At 41.5% G+C, this 18,850-nt stretch overlaps 1 protein-coding gene across 1 annotated transcript in view; it reads left to right on the forward strand.

The window, feature by feature from the left end:
- The window catches only part of LOC122560041 (docking protein 5-like), a 419,354-nt gene that overhangs the window by 397,754 nt on the left and 2,750 nt on the right, over positions 1-18,850 (forward strand). The window lies entirely within an intron of this gene.

An 18,850-nucleotide genomic window follows, 5' to 3' on the forward strand; every position in this document is an offset into this window, starting at 1 on the left:
TGGGGAAACTCCAGTTTTACATTGGTGACACCACATATGGAGTGCTGTATACATTACTGGTCAACTTATCTAAGGAAGGATTTAAATACATTGGACTCAGTTCAAAGAAGACTAAGACCTGAAATAAATGAGTTATTTTAGAGGCTTGGAACCAGCTGAAACCTTGAGGAGAAAAAGGTAACTTAATTGAAAGGTATAAAGGTGGTGAGAGGTCTTTACCAGAAGGATTGGGAAAGGATTTTCCTCTGGGCTAGAAGTCACTGCCATATGTACTCAAGTAAAAGTCAGTCTCATTGAAAAGTCTATCCCCTACTTTTGGCCAAATAATCTCAAATTTTCCATATATCGCGTGTAAAAGTTGACCCTAATTCTTCATAGATAACAGATCAATGTTTATGAGTCAGAGTGCCGGCCGTCACGTCCCGCTCCATTTTCCAGTCTGCTGGTTATTCCCCTCCGCTTCCGGTCTTTCAGTTCGCTGGCTGTTATTTTCCACTCCGGGTTTTCAGAATTACCATTATTCATTTTTATTTTCTTTATTTGTTTAGAGATCAATTGAACTTCTGCTAATGATACGGTATGGATTTTGACAGGCAAGAATTTCATGTAATAGTTGACCCCATATATTTAACCTTAAAAAGTAGTCAAAATAATTTGACTATTACTTGAGTATATACAGTATTTAAAAATAAAAATAAAATGCCCCACTTTAGACAGTGGTTAAGAGATATTTTTCCTCAGAATAGGCTTTGAGTCTTTAAAACTCTCTTCCTCAGAAAGTGGAATTGTTGAGTGTTCTTAAAACAGAAGTAGATGGATTCTTGTTCAGCAAGATGGTGAAAGATTATAGCTCCAACACAGGCATGTGGGGTAAGGACCAGTCATGGTCTTACTGAATGGTGGATCAGGCTTGAGGGGCTGAGTGGCCTCTTCTGTTCCTAATTCATGCAACCGCACATATGTTTTCTTTGATTTAAAAGATAGAGTGAATAGAAAACTGTTGTAAGCCTTCGTGTCTGGAAAACTATTTCTATTTTATGTTCTGAAATACATAGATTGGACAGGCTAGTTGGTTAAGAAATAGATTCTATTCCATTTCAGGTTCCTCATAAATCCTTGGTCATTCAGAAATGCCAGACCTTGAGGTGGCTTTGACTATGAATTTGAAAATAATTTCATACCTTATTTATATAACTTTGACACTGTTTTATTGATCTATTTGCTTTATTTTAAGAACCATCAAATGTCACACCAAAATGGTATGCTCATACATTTATTTCGGTGTACAGTGGGATGCTAGTGTCAAGGATTGTTGGTATACATGCTCTGATCTGACACATACTTATTTTGACACATATCCTAACATGAAAATATCCATCTGCTTTCAGCTGTTAGTGATATTCTTGACATTGGGTGTGTAACAGGAAACTTTTTTTTGTGCCTACTGATCCAATAAAGTATCTGCAAGGATGGATGACTTCCATACAAGAACCATTTTCATTGACATATTTAAAATCACTAGGGGATTAAGTGCCCAAGACAAGAATGGAGATTGCAAAGCACAATTAACTTACTCTCACTTGTGTTAATGACGACATCACATAATAAGCAGACAGCATACAGGTTATTATTGCAATACCAAGCCTGTGCTATGCAGGCTAATGAATGGCTAGATACTGAGTAAAAGGTAAAAAAAAGTCTTCAATGACTGCTATGAGTTCAAGCTAACTATCTTAGCAAAGTAAAAAATCACACAACTGTAAGACCAGCTCCTTTTTGAGGTATTTTAGGTGTTGGAGGTGATTTCCTCAAATTCCAGGAGCAGCAATTATTGTTTTATATGCTGTTCCATTGTTTTAGAACAGTGGGGAAAACAAAGTCAAAACAAAAGCACTTTAAAAGAAAGAAATACAGACAAAGCATCAAGCACATAATTAGGAGGGAAAGAGAGAAAGAAACCTACACTGCTAACTGACACAGCAGTGAATCTGCACAGTTACTGCCTTTGCTGTTTGAGTTCATGTATCTCTGGACATCGGAGTGCATCCAGGAAAAATGAACAAACAACAACATTCACAGCTGTCCTTGGTGCAACCTGTGTGGAAGAGCTCATAGCACAGGATAAGTGCATAGTTTTAAACGTGTAACCTTGCTGAAAGTCTGCAGTAATAAATAGAAGGGTTCTTTCTTGATTGTATGTTTTATTGAGATCTGTCTTTTGATTAAATTTTAAAAATATAAACCATAAGTACAAAGTTAGCCTGGAGCACTGTTTTTTAGGGCAAAAAGATGGTGCTATTTTCTGGGTCTGTAGATTGTGAAGGAGCAAAGATGGCCTTTAGTAGAGTGATGTGCTCTTCCTGTTGGATGTGGGAATTTAAGGAGAGTTTTCACTTTACTGTTGATTATGTCAGCAGTATGTGTGTTTGGTTGTGAATTCGATCGGATCGCATGGATTGTTTGGAGCAACAGTTAGAGACAATGAGGAATTTACAAGTGCTCAGAGGGTGTAATGGATAGCAGTTATAGGAAGGGAGAAAAGCCACAGATACAGTCAGGTAGATGGGTTAACTCCAGGAAACGTAGGAGGGGTAGGCAGGTGGTGCAGGAGTCTTCAGTAGCTATCGCGATTTCAAACAACTGTGCTGTCTTGGAACATATAGAGGGTGGTAGACTCCCAGGGGAATGCAGCACGGACAGCCAAGTTTCTGGTATTGAGACTGACTCTACTGCAATGAGGGGTACGTCGGTTTCCAAACAAACAACTGTAAAGGGGAATCTCTTGTCACAGGTATAGACACGTTTCCGCGGCTCGCAGTAAAAAATCAGAATGGTGTGTTGCCTCCATGATGCCAGGAGCATAAATGTCTCAAAGATGGTGCAGAATGTTCTCACAGGGGAGAGGGCCCAGCAGGAGGTACACATTGGAACTAATGACATAGGAAAGGAAAAGCACGTGATTCTGAAGGGAGAATATAGAGAGTTATGCAGGAATTTAAAAAGGAGGGTAGTAAAGTCTGGATCACTCCTGGTGCTACAAGCTAGTGAGGGTAGGAATAAGAGTTTAGAGCAGATGAATGCATGGCTGCGGAGTTGGTCCATGGGGGAAGGATTCACATTTTTGGATCATTGGAATCTCTTCTGAGGCACAAGTAACCTGTACAAGAAGGATGGATTGCACATGAATTAGATGAGAATGAATATACTGGCAAGGAGATTTGCTAGAGCTGCTCAGGAGGATTTAAACTAATTAAGTGGGGAGGTGAGACCCAGGGAAATAGTAAGATAAGAGATCAGTCTGAGACTCTTAAAGTTGGGAAAGTGAGCGAGTCAAACAGTCAGGGCAGGAAGTAACAAAGCAGAGAACAAGGTAGGACTGATAAATTAAACTGCATTTACTTCAATGCAAGAGGCCTAATGGGCAAGGCAGATAAGCTCAGGGCATGGTTAGGAACATGGGACTGGGATATTCTAGCAATTACAGAAACATAGCTCAGGGCTGGACAAGACTGGCTGGACAAGCCTAAAGTTCCAGGAAGGATGGAAAGGTTTTGGGGGGGTGGGGCAAGACAGGAAGGGGTATGGTGTTTTTGATAAGAGATTGCATTAATGTTGTACTGAGGTAGGATATTCGTGGTAATACATTAAGGGAAGTTATTTGGTTGGAACTGAGAAATAAGAAAGGGATGATCACCTTATTGGGATTGTATTATATACCCCCTAATAGTCAGTGGGAAATTGAGAAAAGAATTTGTAAGGAGATTTCAGTTATCTGTAAGAATAATAGGGTGGTTATGGAGGGGATTTTAACTTTCCAAACATCGACTGGGACTGCATTGTGTTAAGGGTTTAGATGGAGAGGAATTTGTTAAGCATGTACAAAAAAAAATTCTGATTCAGTATGTGGATGTACCTACTAGAGAAGGTGCAAAATTTGACCTACTCTTGGGAAATAAGGCAGGGCAGGTGACTGAGATGTCAGTGGGGAAGCACTTTGGGGCCAGCGACCATAACTCTATTGGTTTTAAAGTAATGATAGAAAAGAATAGACCGGATCCAAAGTTCTAAATTGGAGGAAGGCGAGTTTTGATAGTATGAGGCAAGAATTTTCAAAAGCTGATTGGACGCAGATGTTCGCAGGTAAATGGACGGCTGGAAAATGGGAATCCTTCAGAAATGAGATAACGAGAGTCCAGAGAAAGTATATTCCTGTTAGGGTGAAAAGAAAGGCTGGTAGGTGTAGGGAATGTTGGATGACTAGAGAAATTGTGGTTTTATTTCAGAATATGTCAGGTATAGACAGGAGAGATTGAGTGAACCCTGAGAGTGTAAAGGCAGTTGGAGTATACTTAAGAGGGAAATCAGGAGGGCAAAAATGGGACATAAGATAGCTTTGGCAAATAGGGTTAAGGAGAATCCAAAGGATTTTTATAAATACATTGAAGACAAAGGGTAACTAGGAAGAGAATAAGGCCCCTCAAAGATCAGCAAGATGGCCTTTGTGTGGAACCGCAGGAGATGGTGTAGGTAATAAACGAGTATTTTGCATCAGTCTTTACTGTGGAGAAGGACATGGAAGATGTAGAATGTAGGGAAATAGATGGTGACATCTTGAAAATTATCCACATTACAGAGGAGAAGATGCTGGATGTCTTGAAATGCATGAAAATGGATAAATCCCCAGGACCTGATCGGGTGTACTCTAGAACTCTGTGGGGAGCGAGGAAAGTGATTGCTGGGCCCCTTGCTGAGATATTTGCATCATCAATAGTCACACGTGCAGTGCTGGAAGACTGGAGGTTGGCTAATGTGGTGCCACTATTTAAGATAGGTGGTAAGGACAAGCCAGGGAACTATAGACCAGTGAGCCTAACGTCGGTGGTGAGCAAGTTGTTGAAGGGAATCCTGAAGGACAGGACCTACATATATTTGGAAAGGCAAGGACTGAATAAGGATAGTCCGCATGGCTTTGTGCATGGGAAGTCATGTATCATGAACTTGATTGAGTTTCTTGAAGAAGTAACAAAGAGGATTGATGAGGACAGAGTGGTGGACATGATGTATATGGACTTCAGTAAGGCGTTCAACATGGTTCCTCATAGGAGAGTGCTTAGCAAGCTTAGATCTCATGTTTTACAGGGAGAACTAGCTGTTTGGATACAGAACTGGCTTGATGGTAGAAGACAGACATTGGTGTTGGAGTGTTGCTTTCCAGACTGGAAGCCTTTGACCAGTGAAGTGCCACAAGGATTGATGTTGAGTCCATTCCTTTTTGTCATTTGTATCAATGATTTGGATGTGAACATAGGAGGTAGAGGTTAGTATGTTTGCAGATGGTACCAACATTTGGAGGTGTAGTAGGCAGTGAAGAAGGTTAACTCAGATTGCATTGGGATCATGATCAGATGGGCCAATGGGCTGAGGAGTAGCAGATGGAGTTTAATTTAGATAAATGAGAGGTGATGCATTTTGGAAAAGCAAATCAGAGTACGGCTTATACACTTAATGGTAGAGTCCTAGGGAGTGTTGCTGAACAAAGAGACCTTGGAGTGCAGATTCATAGTTGATTGAAAGTAGAGTTGCAGGTAGATAGGATAGTGAAGAAGGCATTTGGTGTGCTTTCCTTTATTGGTCAGACTTTGAGTTCAGAAGTTGGGAGGTCATATTGCACCTGTACAGGATGTTGGTTAGCCCACTTTTGGAATATTGCATGCAGTTCTGGTCTCCTTCCCATTGGAAGGATGTTGTGAAACTTGAAAGGGTTCAGAAAAGATTTACAAGGATTTTGCCAGGGTTGGAGGATTTGAGCTACAGTGAGGGGCTGAATAGTCTAGTGCTGTTTTCCCTGGAGCATTGGAGGCTGAGGAGTGACCTTATAGATGTTTATAAAATCATGAAGGGCATGGATAGGATAAACAGATAAGGTCTTTTCCCTGGGGTGGGGGAGTCCAGAGCTAGAGTGCATAGGTTTAGGGTGAGAGGGGAAAGATATAAAAGGGACCTAAGAAGCAACTTTTCACACAACACCAGAACCGCCAGAGGAAGTGGTGGAGGCTAGTACAATTATAGCATTTAAAAGACATTTGGGTGGGTAGATGAATAGGAAGAGTTTAGAGGGATATCGGTCAACTGCTGGCAAATAGGACTAGATTAGGTTAGGATATCTGGTCAGCATGGATGAGTTGGACCAAAGGGTTTGTTTCTGTGCTATACATCTCAATGACTAGGTTATAGACCAACAGGTGTATTTGAAAGTACAAGCTTTTGGAGTGCTACTTCTTCATCAGTTAACAAAATAGCAGCTCTCTGAAAGCCTGTACTTGCAAATAAACCTGTTGAGCTATAACCTGGTGTTGTGTGTCCACCCCAGTCCAACATGGGCACCTCTGCATGATACCTTAGTAAAGCCACACAGTGTGCTTTTTAAAGGAGTGGCGCATTTTGGCAGAGCAAATGATTGAACTTATTGCACTATTGACCTGAGAAAACACTGGAATAATGTAATATGACAGACAGCAGGCTCCAAGATGACATCTACTACAAACCGACCGACTCCCACAGCTATCTGGACTACACCTCCTCCCATCCTGCCCCCTGTAAAAACGCCATCCCATTCTCCCAATTCCTTCGACTCCGCCGCATCTGCTCCCAGGAGGACCAGTTCCAAAAACGCACATCCCAGATGGCCTCCTTCTTCAAGGACCGCAATTTCCCCCCCGACGTGGTCGCGGTGCCCTCCACCACATCTCTTCCACTTCCCGATCCTCCGCCCTTGAACCCCGCCCCTCCAACCGCCACCAGGACAGAACCCCACTGGTCCTCACCTACCACCCCACTAACCTCCATGTACAGCGCATCATCCGCCGTCACTTCCGCCACCTCCAAACAGACCCCAGCACCAAGGATATATTTCCCTCCCCTCCCCTATCAGCATTCCGTAAAGACCACTCCCTCCGTGACTCCCTCGTCAGATCCACACCCCCCACCAACCCAACCTCCACTCCCGGCACCTTCCCCTGCAACCGCAGGAGGTGCAAGACTTGCGCCCACACCTCCCCCCTCACCTCCCTCCAAGGCCCCAAAGGAAACTTCCATATCCGCCACAGATTCACCTGTACCTCCACACATATCATCTATTGCATCCTTTGCACCCGATGTGGTCTCCTCTATATTGGGGAGACAGACCGCCTACTTGCGGAGCGTTTCAGAGAACACCTCTGGGACACCCGGACCAACCAACCCAACCACCCTGTAGCTCAACATTTCAATTCCCCCTCCCACTCCACCAAGGATATGCAGGTCTTTGGACTCCTCCATCATCAGACCACAGCGAAACGACGGTTGGAGGAAGAACGCCTCATCTTCCGGCTAGGAACCCTCCAACCACAAGGGATGAACTCGGATTTCACCAGTTTCCTCATTTCCCCTCCCCCCAACCTGTCTCAGTCAAATCCATCAAATTCAGCACCGCCTTCCTAACCTGCAATCTTCTTCCCGACCTCTCCGCCCCCACCCCAGTCTGACCTATCACCCTCACCTTGACCTCTTTCCACCTATCACATTTCCGACGCCCCTCCCCCAAGTCCCTCCTCCCTATCTTTTATCTTAGCCTGCTGGACCAACTTCCCTCATTCCTGAAGAAGGGCTAATGCCCAAAACGTCGATTCTCCTGTTCCCTAGATGCTGCCTGACCTGCTGCGCTTTTCCAGCAGCAACACATTTCCATAACTGCAAAGGTGCTTGGTGCATTGGAGCTGCAGGAATACACAAAGGCATAGTCGATCAACATAAGAACAATAAAGAACTGGGAGCAGTAATGTGCATGACTAAGCTTCATCAGCAATTCTGTTTTCCCACAAACTGAATAATCTAGCAACATCTTTGCACATGACATTTCACAGAACTTGCAGACCACAGTGGCACAGTGGTTAGCATTGCTGCCTCACAGCACCAGAGACCTGGATTCAATTCCTGCCTCAGGCGACTGACTGTGTGAAGTTTGCACATTCTCCCAGTGTCTGCGTGGGTTTCCTCCGGATGCTCTGGTTTCCTCCCACAGTCCAAAAATGTGTAGGTCAGGTGAATTGGTCATGTTAAATTGCCTGTAGTGTTAGGTGAAGGGGTAAATGTAGGGGAATGGGTCTGGGTGGGTGGTGGGTCGGTGTGGACTTGTTGGGCCGAAGGGCCTGTTTCCACACTGTAAGTAAGTAAGTAACCATCATTTCCAGCATGGATCATGACCTGAAGACACTTCTGGGTTCAACCATGATGTAGTTAAGGACTTGGCTTCCAGTGTAACATAAGGAAGCCTATCGAATACAGGTTTTTTTAAAAAATTGGGAGAGCATTGTAATAATCCACATAAGCACCAAGTGACCAAGCTTAGAATAGAACAGAATATGTTCCATAATAACTGGCACTATTGGATAACTGTGATTACACTCTGCTTCCTTTTGCTCACTTTCTCCAGAGTAATTTAAAAAAAAATACTTTTGTGGGATGTGAATATCACTGGCTGGGTCAGCATTTATTGCCCATCCATACTTCCCTTTGAGAAGGTGGCAGTGAACTTCTTTCTTGAACTACTGCTCTCCACCTGCTGCGGGTTGACTCACAACGCCATTACGGAGGGAATTCCAGGATTTTGATGCAGAGACAGTGAAGGGACAGTGATATACCTGCAAATTAGGATGGTGAGTGGCTTGGAGAAGAACTTTGAAGGTAATGGTATTCCCATATATCTGCTGCCCTTGTCCTTCTAGATGGAAGTAGTCGAGTGTCTAGAAGGTGCTGTCTGAGGATCTTTGAATTTCTGCAGTGCATCTTGGAAATAGTACGCACTGCTGCTACTGAGCATTGGTGATGTTTTCATGAAGTTAAGACCTTGATTAATAATGACTGACTGAAATATTGAGAAATGAGATGAAGACTCATATCATACTGAAACACCAACATTGTAGTTCCTCCTCTTTTCAATCAAATAATTCAATAATGTGGTGAAGAAAAAATGAAAATGGATTGAATTGAAGTAATATCTGACCATTAAATAATCAATCCATAAATACCAAGAAATTTGTATGTATTTCTGTAGGAACACCATATTGTCATTAACAAAGGAGCATGTACATCAGACATTAAAGTTTAGCTATTTCTAAGTAAGGTAACGAATGAAATATTGTGCATTCCAACATTAAAAGGAATGAAAATCTCTCCCATAAATTAGCTTTGCTTCTATTAGGTCATAGTGAAATTTAGCTGAGACGTTACGAAACATTGCAGACAAACATTACTCTTCTACTTATTGGTGCAATTCTTCAATAAAGAATGCAGTTAATTCATGATATCTAATTAAAGCACAAGGTTGACCATTTATTCCAAAAGTAATGGTAACTTCTGGTTGTAATGGTAAACTACTAGTTGTTTTCAATTTAGCTGGCATTTACCTTTTTCTAAATCTTGTATTATATTTCACTAGTTGCATTTTTCTTAAATGTAGTGGAAAATATTAATATTTTCCTTCTGTCACAATAGCACTCTATAAAAAATTGTGACATAAGTTGTTTTTTTGGATGGAAATTATTTGAGACTTGCACACACTCAATTGCAAGATTACATTGTGTACCCCTGACTTGCAGCCAACGGTTTTTATATACTTTGTACAGTGATTGAAATTGTCAGAATTTTCAGAATCAAGTGCCACATGTTTTATCAAGCAGGAACTCAGTTTTTGATACAGGACCACATTTCTGACAATTAACCACAATGAACTAAACAAATTCTTAGGCAACACAAAAATAGGAGCAAGAGCAGACCAAGTGAGCCTGTTCAGCAATTCAGCATAATCATCGCTGATCTTCTTTCACAATGTTATATTCTTAACACTCTCCCCATACATCTTTAGCCTTTAGAATTCTATTTGTTCAATGAATTAAAGTATGGTTGAATTGGAAACATAATTGGAGGGAGCACTGTATTTTGGAAGAGTACCTACTTGCCACCTTCCTGTTGATAAATACCTCCCACCTCAGTCACCATTGGATAGGGGATTAAATTCTATCCATCTCAATTTCTGCACAGACTGTCTGGCCTGCTGAGTACTTTGAACATTTTCTGTTTTTGTTTCAAATTATCAGCAGTATTTTGCTTCTATGAGAAAAGAATGTACTCCAATTAAACTGTGGCCAACTTTGACCATGATTTAAGTTTTGAATTTGTCAAAGCAAAAGACCCTTTCAGTATATCTTGATGACTTACTGCTGTATTTAAAATCCGTGTGGAATTGGAGATGCTTCTGCTTTTTTCGTGAACCTAAAACAACTGCCTATTCCAAATGGAATCTGACAGATGGTGACATCTTGTGGCTACAGCTAGGAAAACAGCTTTAATTGCAGACTGGAGAAAAGAAGCCATTCTCCATTAAAGTCAAGGTGCACTTTCTTTTATTCTCAAAAACGAGAAGAGTTTAAACATAACTCAAATAAATACAAAAGCCAGTGGAAGGTTTCAAAAGAATGAAAAAGGAACATAAGAAAATGGGAAAAAGAAGGGAACTGGTCAGATAATGAGTTATATTTGCTCACCATTTGCACCATGTCTACGAAGTTTTTCCATCAGAATAGATCTGATAATGGAAGAAAAAAGTTAGATAACTGGAATTTGCTTTGTTTTTTTTTTAAACAAGCACATTCTAGTAATCACATTTATAGGCCTAATTTTAACCTTATATAATTGAACAGATTTTCACTGAGTTAATATCTTCTCCAAAATCTCTCCTGAATCAATTCCGAAGGTGACAAAGGAGCATGATAAACTGCATGAAATTGTCATTTTATTTATCTTGTCAAAGAGAATGGAGTTTTAATCTGTCACTGTTACAGACTTTGGAAGAATGAGACGATTGCTTTTAAGAACAAGGTTCATGACATTCAGACCACAAATGAAAAAAAAACTTTTCTAGTCAACTTGTTTATGTTACCGAACAGAGTTTAAACAATTCATAATGTGAAAATGTGCAAAACTGCAATATATTAAAGCATGTTGAAGATATACCTGAAGGCATTTAGATATACAAAATCAAAGATAAAATAAAACAATCCTCGGCTGTATTTCACTTTATAGATCAAAGAGACATGTACAACTATCTCACCATAACATAACCAGTACTTCTCCTAAAATAAATTAACGGTCTTCTGTAATTACAGAGGAACCTCGGTTATCCGAACAAAATGGGCGGGCTGTATTTCATTCGGATCATTGATTATTCGGTTAATTGATTCAATGCCTTTTCTCTGAGGCTCGGAGTTTTCTGAAGTTTCCTTTTTCCTTGCTCTGCCTCCCATGCTCCCTCTCTCGGTCCCAGGGTTTGTTTCTGATCAGATACACACTTGTGTGTAAGGGACCTGCAGCATTGATGAAGCCTCCTGTGCACCCCCATCAGTTCAATGGGATTGACACAGTGAGCACTTGATAAGTTTGCTCCCCATTCAGGAGACTAGGCAGCAGCACACTGCGCATGAACTCTCACCCTGCCCGCCAACCCCCGCCTACTCCGCTCCCCCTTCTGCCCCTGCCCCTGTTCGCCCCACCCCCCCAGTCGCCAACCTCATCCAATCCCGCCCACCCAACCCGGCCCCCGCCCGCCCTCCAACCTCGTACAATCCTGCCCCCTCCATCCGCCCCCACCCCTAACCGGCCGCCTCCCCCTCCACACCCCCTGCGCCCCTGCCACCCATTAGTCCCCGTCCGCTTCCTACCCCCCTCCCCCCCCACCCATGCCCCTGACCTGGGCAGCTGGACTGGACTGCTGCTGTCTTTGGGGGGGTGAGTCTCAAAATAGCGCACATACACACACACCCAGAGCCAAATACACAACTTTTTACTGCAACATTTTGACAACTTTCACCTTTGCCTGTACAGGACAATATTGGAGAGATTATCTGAAGAAGGGGGGGTTTAAGGTACAGGAAAGTGCGGGGAGAGCAGACAGGGCAGACAGTCAGTCATTTGGAGACGATGCCTAGGCTCCCATCGCTGTCCAGCACAGTTCTCGGCAGCATTTCAGTAAGCCAAATTCATTTTTAATCATTGTAAACAAAAGACACGATCAGTGTTGGAAACACCTCTTTGATGTAATGTTTCTATCGGGACCTTGAGATCTTCTTTGCATCATCTGAAATTCAGACAATTGATATTCGGATAATTGAGGTTCCTCTGTATTAAGAACAAATATATTTAAGAAAACAAAACATATTATTCAAGTCTTATCAGTTAAGAACACGTTATGCATTTCATGCATTCGTCAAAACTGGTGTTGTAAATAATATGCAAGTGCCCATAAATATGGTCAACAATTAACTTCTAGGAGTCAGTGTGTTGCTTAAATACTATGCTTGAAGTTGAACATTGTTGATGTCAGCATGTGACTTGTGTTCCCTGAGATGCCCCAGTATTGATTATCACTGTCACTGTGACATAAGTGTCTACCTATATATATTGTTTTTCATTTATCTTTGACCATTCACTATTTGGTGCTTCAACAGCAATAACATTGAATCAAGTTTCTCATTAAGTTTCCTTCATTAACATATCCAACTTCTTTGCTTTATATCTTTATAAATATAGAATTCCGGAATTGTTGTGGTGTACGAGGAGATTCATTGCATCATGTATGTAACAACTCTCCAACAAGCATTCTGATTTAGGCGTTCTCCTGCCTATTCCATACATTTTTGCAAATTAGATGATTATTATGTAAAAACAATGTCCTCTTGAATTCCCTGATTGACTCTGTCTCTACCATACTTTCAAGCAATGCATTCCACTCCGAAGCTACTCACTGTGTGAAACATTTTTTTCCCTTACATCACATTTGGTAAGTTTGCAAATCACTTTAAATCTTTGCTATCTCATTTTTGATCCTTATGTAAGTGGGGGCAGTTTCTGATCTACACATCTAGATCTCTCATGATTCTGAGAGCTTTTATCAGATCTCCTATCACTCTAAGGAGAACAGTGACAACCACTCCACTCTATCTTCATAACTAAAGTATGGAACTATTCTTGTAAACCTCTTCAGTACTACTGTCTATTCACAATCATTCTTGTGTTGTGGTACCTGGAATATTGTACAGAGTATTCCAGCTGAGGTCCAACAAATGCTTGCATAAGTTCAGCATAACCTCCTTGCTCACATATTCCATGCACCTGTTAATAAAGCCCAGGGTACATATGCTTTATTAACTAGCTTCTCCATGCGTCCTCCCATCTTCAATGATCCATGTGCATATGTACCCAGCCCGTCTGCTCCTCCACCAACTTAAATTTTGCATCTCATACTTTATATCATCTCTTCATGTTCTTCCTACCAAAATATATAATTTCACACTTCTTTGCACTGAACCTCACCTGCTACTAATCTTCTCGTTCTACCAACTTGTCTATGCCCTCAGGGAGTTCAACACTGTTGTCCGCACAGCTTATAATGCTTCCAAGATTTTGTATCATTTGCAATTTCCCCTACACACCAAGACCCTACAAACTTTCCTCCTGGCAAGAAATATCCATTGATCACTATACTGTTTCCTATTATTCAGGCCAATTTAATCTCCATGTTGCCTTTGTCTGTTTTAGTCCTTGAGCTCTAACATTTCTCATATAACTGTTCTATGGCATGATATTGAAAGTCCAAGCACCCTGTATCAACAGTCACCCTCATTGACTCTTTCTCTTACTTCCCCAGCAAGTAGTCCATAAAGATTTCCCCTTCAGAAATCCATGTTGGAAATTCATCAACAACTCATCTGTAACCATGAGACTATGAATTGTAACCGAAATAAGTTTTCCAGAAGCTTCCCCACCACTGAAGTTAAACTGACTGGTCATAGAGTCCTGTAGCACAGAATCAGGCCCCTTGGCCCAAACTGGGCCATGCCGACCAAAGGGCCTGTCCACATTAACCCCATTTCCCTGCACTTGGCCCATATCCTTCTAATCCTTTCCTATCCATGTGTTTGTCCAAATGCCTTTTAAATGTTGTTAATGTACCCACCTCAATTGGCAGTTCATTCCAGATACATACCACCCTCTGTGAAAAACGTTGCCCCTCAGGTTCCCTTTTATTCTTTCCCCTTTAACCTTAAACTGATGTCCTCTAATTCTCGATTCCCCAACCTTGGGAAAAAGACTGAGTGCATTCACCCTATCAATGCCTCTCATGATTGTATATACATTTAAAAGCCCCCCACACCCAAGTCTCCTACACTCAAAAGAAAGATGTCCAAGCCTGTCCAATCTCTCCCTATAGCTCAGACCATTGAGTCCAGGCAACATCCTTGTAAATTTCTTCTGCACTCTTTCCAGTTTAATAACATGATTCCTATATCAAGGTGACTGAAACTGAATATAATACTCCAAGTGCGGCCTCACCAACATCCTGTGCAACTACAATATAACTTCTCAACTTCTGTACTCAGTGCCCTGACTGATGAAGGCCAGTGTGCCAAAAAACTTCTTCACTGCCCAGTCTACCTGTGACTCCACTTTCACGGAACTGTGAAGCTGAACTCCAAGATCCCTCTGTTCCATTACATTCCTTAAGGCACTACCATTCTGATGAAACTCCTACCTTGATTTAACTTTCCAAAATGCCAGACCTCAAACTTATCTATAATAAAATCTATTTGCCATTTCTTGGCCCACTTCCCCAGTTGATCTAAGTCCTGCTGCAATTTCTGACAACCTTCCTCACTGTCCATGAGACCATCTATTTTTGTGTAATCTGTAAACTTACTAATCATACCTTGTACATTCTTATCCAAAGCATTGATATAGATAACAAACAGCAATGGGCCAAGCACTGACCCCTGAGGCACTTCATTCGTCATACGCCTCCAGTCAGTCAACCATCCTTCCACTATTACATTCTGCTTCCTACAATCGAGCCAATTTTTGTATCCAATTTGCCAGTCACCCTAGATTCTATGTGATATAACCTTCCAGCGCATCGTACCATGTGGAACCTTATCAAAGGCCTTATAGACTACACCTACTGCCCTGCTCTCATCAACCTTCCTGGTCACTTAGAATCATAGAGAAGTACAGCATGGAAACAACCCTTCGGTCCAACTCCTCCATGTCGTCCAGATATCCCAGCCCAATCTAGTCACACCTGCCAGCACCCAGCCCATATCCCTTCAAACCTTTCCTACTTCTATACCCACCCAGATGTCTTTTAAATGTTGCAATTGTACTAGTCTCCATCACTTCCTCTGAAAGCTCATTCTGTACATGTACCTCCCTCTGTGTGAAGAAGTTTCCCCTTACATCTCTTTTATATCTTTCCCCTCTCACCCTAAAATTATACCCTCTAGTTCTGGACTCCCCCACTCCAGGGAAGAGACTTTGTCTATTTATCATGTCCATACACCTAATTATTTTGTAAACCTCTATAAGGTCACCTTTCAGCCTCCGACACTCCAGGGAAAACAACACTCTCCCTATATCTCAAATCCTCTAAAGCTGGTAACATCCTTGCAAATCTTTTCTGAACCCTCTGAAGTTTCAGAACATCCTTTCAATAGGAAGGAGATCAGAATTGCACACAATATTCCAAAAGTGGCCTAACCAATGTCCTGTACAGCTGCAACATGACCTCCCAACTCCTGTACTCAATGCTCTGACCAATAAAAGAAAGCATGGCAAACACATCCTTCACTATCCTATCTACCTGCAACTCCATTTTCAAAGAGCGATGAACTTGCACTCCACAGTCTCTTTGTTCAGTAACACTTCCTAGGACCTTTCCCAAAATGCAGCACCTCACATTTATCTAAATTAAACTCCATCTGCCACTTCTCAGCCCATTGGCCCATCTGATCAAGATCCCATTTTAACTTGAGGTATCCTTCTTTGCTGTCCACAACACCTCCAACTTTGGTGTCATCTGCAAACTCACTAACTATATCTCTTATGCTCACATCCAAATCATTTATATAAATCATGAAACGTAGTGTACCCAACACCGATCCTTGTGGCACTCCACTGGTCACAGGCCTCCAGTCTGAAAAACAAGCCTCCACCACCACCCTCTGTCTTCTAGCTTTGAGTCAGTTCTGTATCCAAGTGGCTAGTTCTCCCTGTATTTCATGAGATCTAAACTTGCTAACCAGTCTCTCACGGGGAGCCTTGTCGAATGCTTTACTGAAGTCCGTGTAGATCACGTCCACTGCTCACTTCATTAGAGAAGTCGAACAAATTTGTGAGGAATGATCTCCAACTCACAAAGCCATGATGACTATTCCTAATCAAACCATGTCTTTCCAAATGCACCTGTGTCTTATCCCTCAGAATATTCTCAAATAACTTACCTACCACAGATTTTAAGTTTACTGGTCTGTAGTTCCCAGGCTTTTCTTTACATCCTGGGAACTGTAGACTGATCTTTAATTGCTGGGCTTATTCCTTACAAACTTTCTTGATCAAGATTGTATTGTTTGCAAATTTTTAGTCTTCTGACACCTCCCAGAATCTTGGGGAAGACTGAAAGTTTATATCCAGTGCACCTGCAATTTCCAGTCTTTATTCAGTCAATATTTTCAGTTACATCCTCTCCAATGTACATTCAGTTACATCCTCTCTGTCGCCATGACCTAGGTAGCACTACCACCTTGGTAAAGACAGATGCAAAGTATTCATCTAACACTGAAGCTATGCCCATTGCCTCCATGTTTAAATGCTCTATTTGATTCCAAATCAGCCCTACTCCTTTTACCACTCTATTGCTATTGATGTACATGTAGAAGACTTTGCAATTCTCCATTATTTACCTACCAGGATCCTTTATAATCCATCTTTCTTTAATATGCTTTTTCACATTTCTTCAAACCTTTTGTATTCTACTTGGCAGCTGTCATAAGCATAATTTTTGTTCCTTATTTAAAATTTCTATATTTTCTACATCTAGGTGTTTTAGAATTGTTTGCCTTCCCTTTCGAGTGAATATACCTTGGATTCTACCTAAACTATCTACTCTTTAAAAGTTATCCATTGTTCAGCTAAAAGTTTTCCCATCAATCCTTTTGTTCCAGTCAATCTGCCGTGATTCCATTCCTGCCCTATTCAAGTCAAAGCACCACCTGTGACTTATTCTTACTGTGAATTGCCTATTGTATTTATCAACATAATCCTAAACCTCATGATCTATTACCACCACCTCTTCAATGCTCCCCATTTACATCTAATCTGCTCGGCCCACCTCATTTCCAAGATCCAGGACCAACTGATTACATACAGTTGTAAGAAATTCTTCTGAACGCACCTTTAAATTATCATTAGTGATAGTCCCTGTTTCCCTTCCCAATTTTAACTACTTTTACAATGTAGGCATCTTTCCATAATCTCCTTGCATTTTGTTCATGTCCTTCCCCCTAGTTTGCTATCTACAGACTATGCAAGGCATCCCTTTTGTTCCTTGTATCTAACCTGATTGATTCTAACCTAAATATACACTGGAAGAAAGTCATTTTCCTGCACTGAAATGCTGTCCTTAATCAATTCTGCCACTCCTCCACTTTTTATTCATTTCCTGTCTTTTCTGAGCATCTTTTACTTGATCAAGACTGTATTGTTGCACTTTTGAAGTCTTCTGAGACCCCTCAGAATCTTGGGAATACTGAAGGTTTATATCCAGTGCACCTGCAATTTTCAATCTCACTTCAGTCAGTATTTTTGGATACATCCTGTCCAGTCTTGGTGCCTTGCTAGCTATTAAATATCAATAATCTATCCAACACTTAACCCTGATCAATTTTGAACAATTCTAGTGTCAGATCTTTTTCTCTGTCCCTTCCTTGAGCCAGATCTTTGCTGTTATCACCACAACACCATACTTCCACATGGAAATCTATGTCTGTAACTCCCTAACCTTATTTGCTATATTTCATGCATTCATGTATTTGCATTACAACTTGCTTTCGTCTTCATTTTTCTCCCTTACTCTAACTAGGCTATTGGCTTTCTGTTCTGTACAGATTAGATTCCCTACAGTGTGAAAACAGGCCCTTCAGCCCAACAAGTCCACACTGACCTTCTGAAGAGTAACCAACCCAGACCCATTTCCCTCTGACTAATGCACCTAACACTATGGGCAGATTAACATGGCCAATTCACCTGACCTGCACATCTTTGGACTATAGGAGGAGCAGACATGGGGTGAATGTGCAAACTCCACAAAGACAGTCACCTGAGGCTGGATTTAAACCCAGGTCCCTGGCGCTATGAGCCACCATGCCACCCCCGTACGAAAGCTGTCTCTCTCCCCAAGAATTTTGTGCACCCTGGTACTTTTGTCTAATCAATGTTTGAATCCTATACCCCTGCTGAATTATTTTCAAGTTCTCCAAAACAGTATTAGAACAATCTAATACAAGGAGATCAGTCCCAGTTATATTCAGAAGCAACCAGTCTACCTTATCTAGGAGCTGCTTTCCCCAGAGCCAATCCAAGGAATCTAAAGTTCTATCCCCGCATCAGCTTTCCAAAAAAGCAATCAGATGCCTTATCCTCCATTTTGTGCAATCCTATGCATGTAGAAATAAACTGGATTACTACATTTGAGGTCCAGCTTGCAAATTTTCTACCTAGTGCCCTAAATTCTGATTGAAGGACAATATTTAACCCACGTAACCCTTCCACCCCTCCAACCTTGGCCTTCCTAAGAAAGTAGTATCAACATGGACCACAACTTCTGGCTGTTCATCCTCCTCCTAAAAGAATACCCTGCTGTTGTTCTGTGATATTTTTAATCCTAGCACCAGGGAAGCAAAATGCCACCTGTAATTATATCTACAGACAT

This window comes from Chiloscyllium plagiosum, unplaced genomic scaffold, assembly GCF_037043375.1.
Source record: "Chiloscyllium plagiosum isolate Xiang-an unplaced genomic scaffold, Cpla_swu_hap1 HiC_scaffold_15, whole genome shotgun sequence".
Classification (NCBI taxonomy): Eukaryota; Metazoa; Chordata; class Chondrichthyes; order Orectolobiformes; family Hemiscylliidae; genus Chiloscyllium; species Chiloscyllium plagiosum.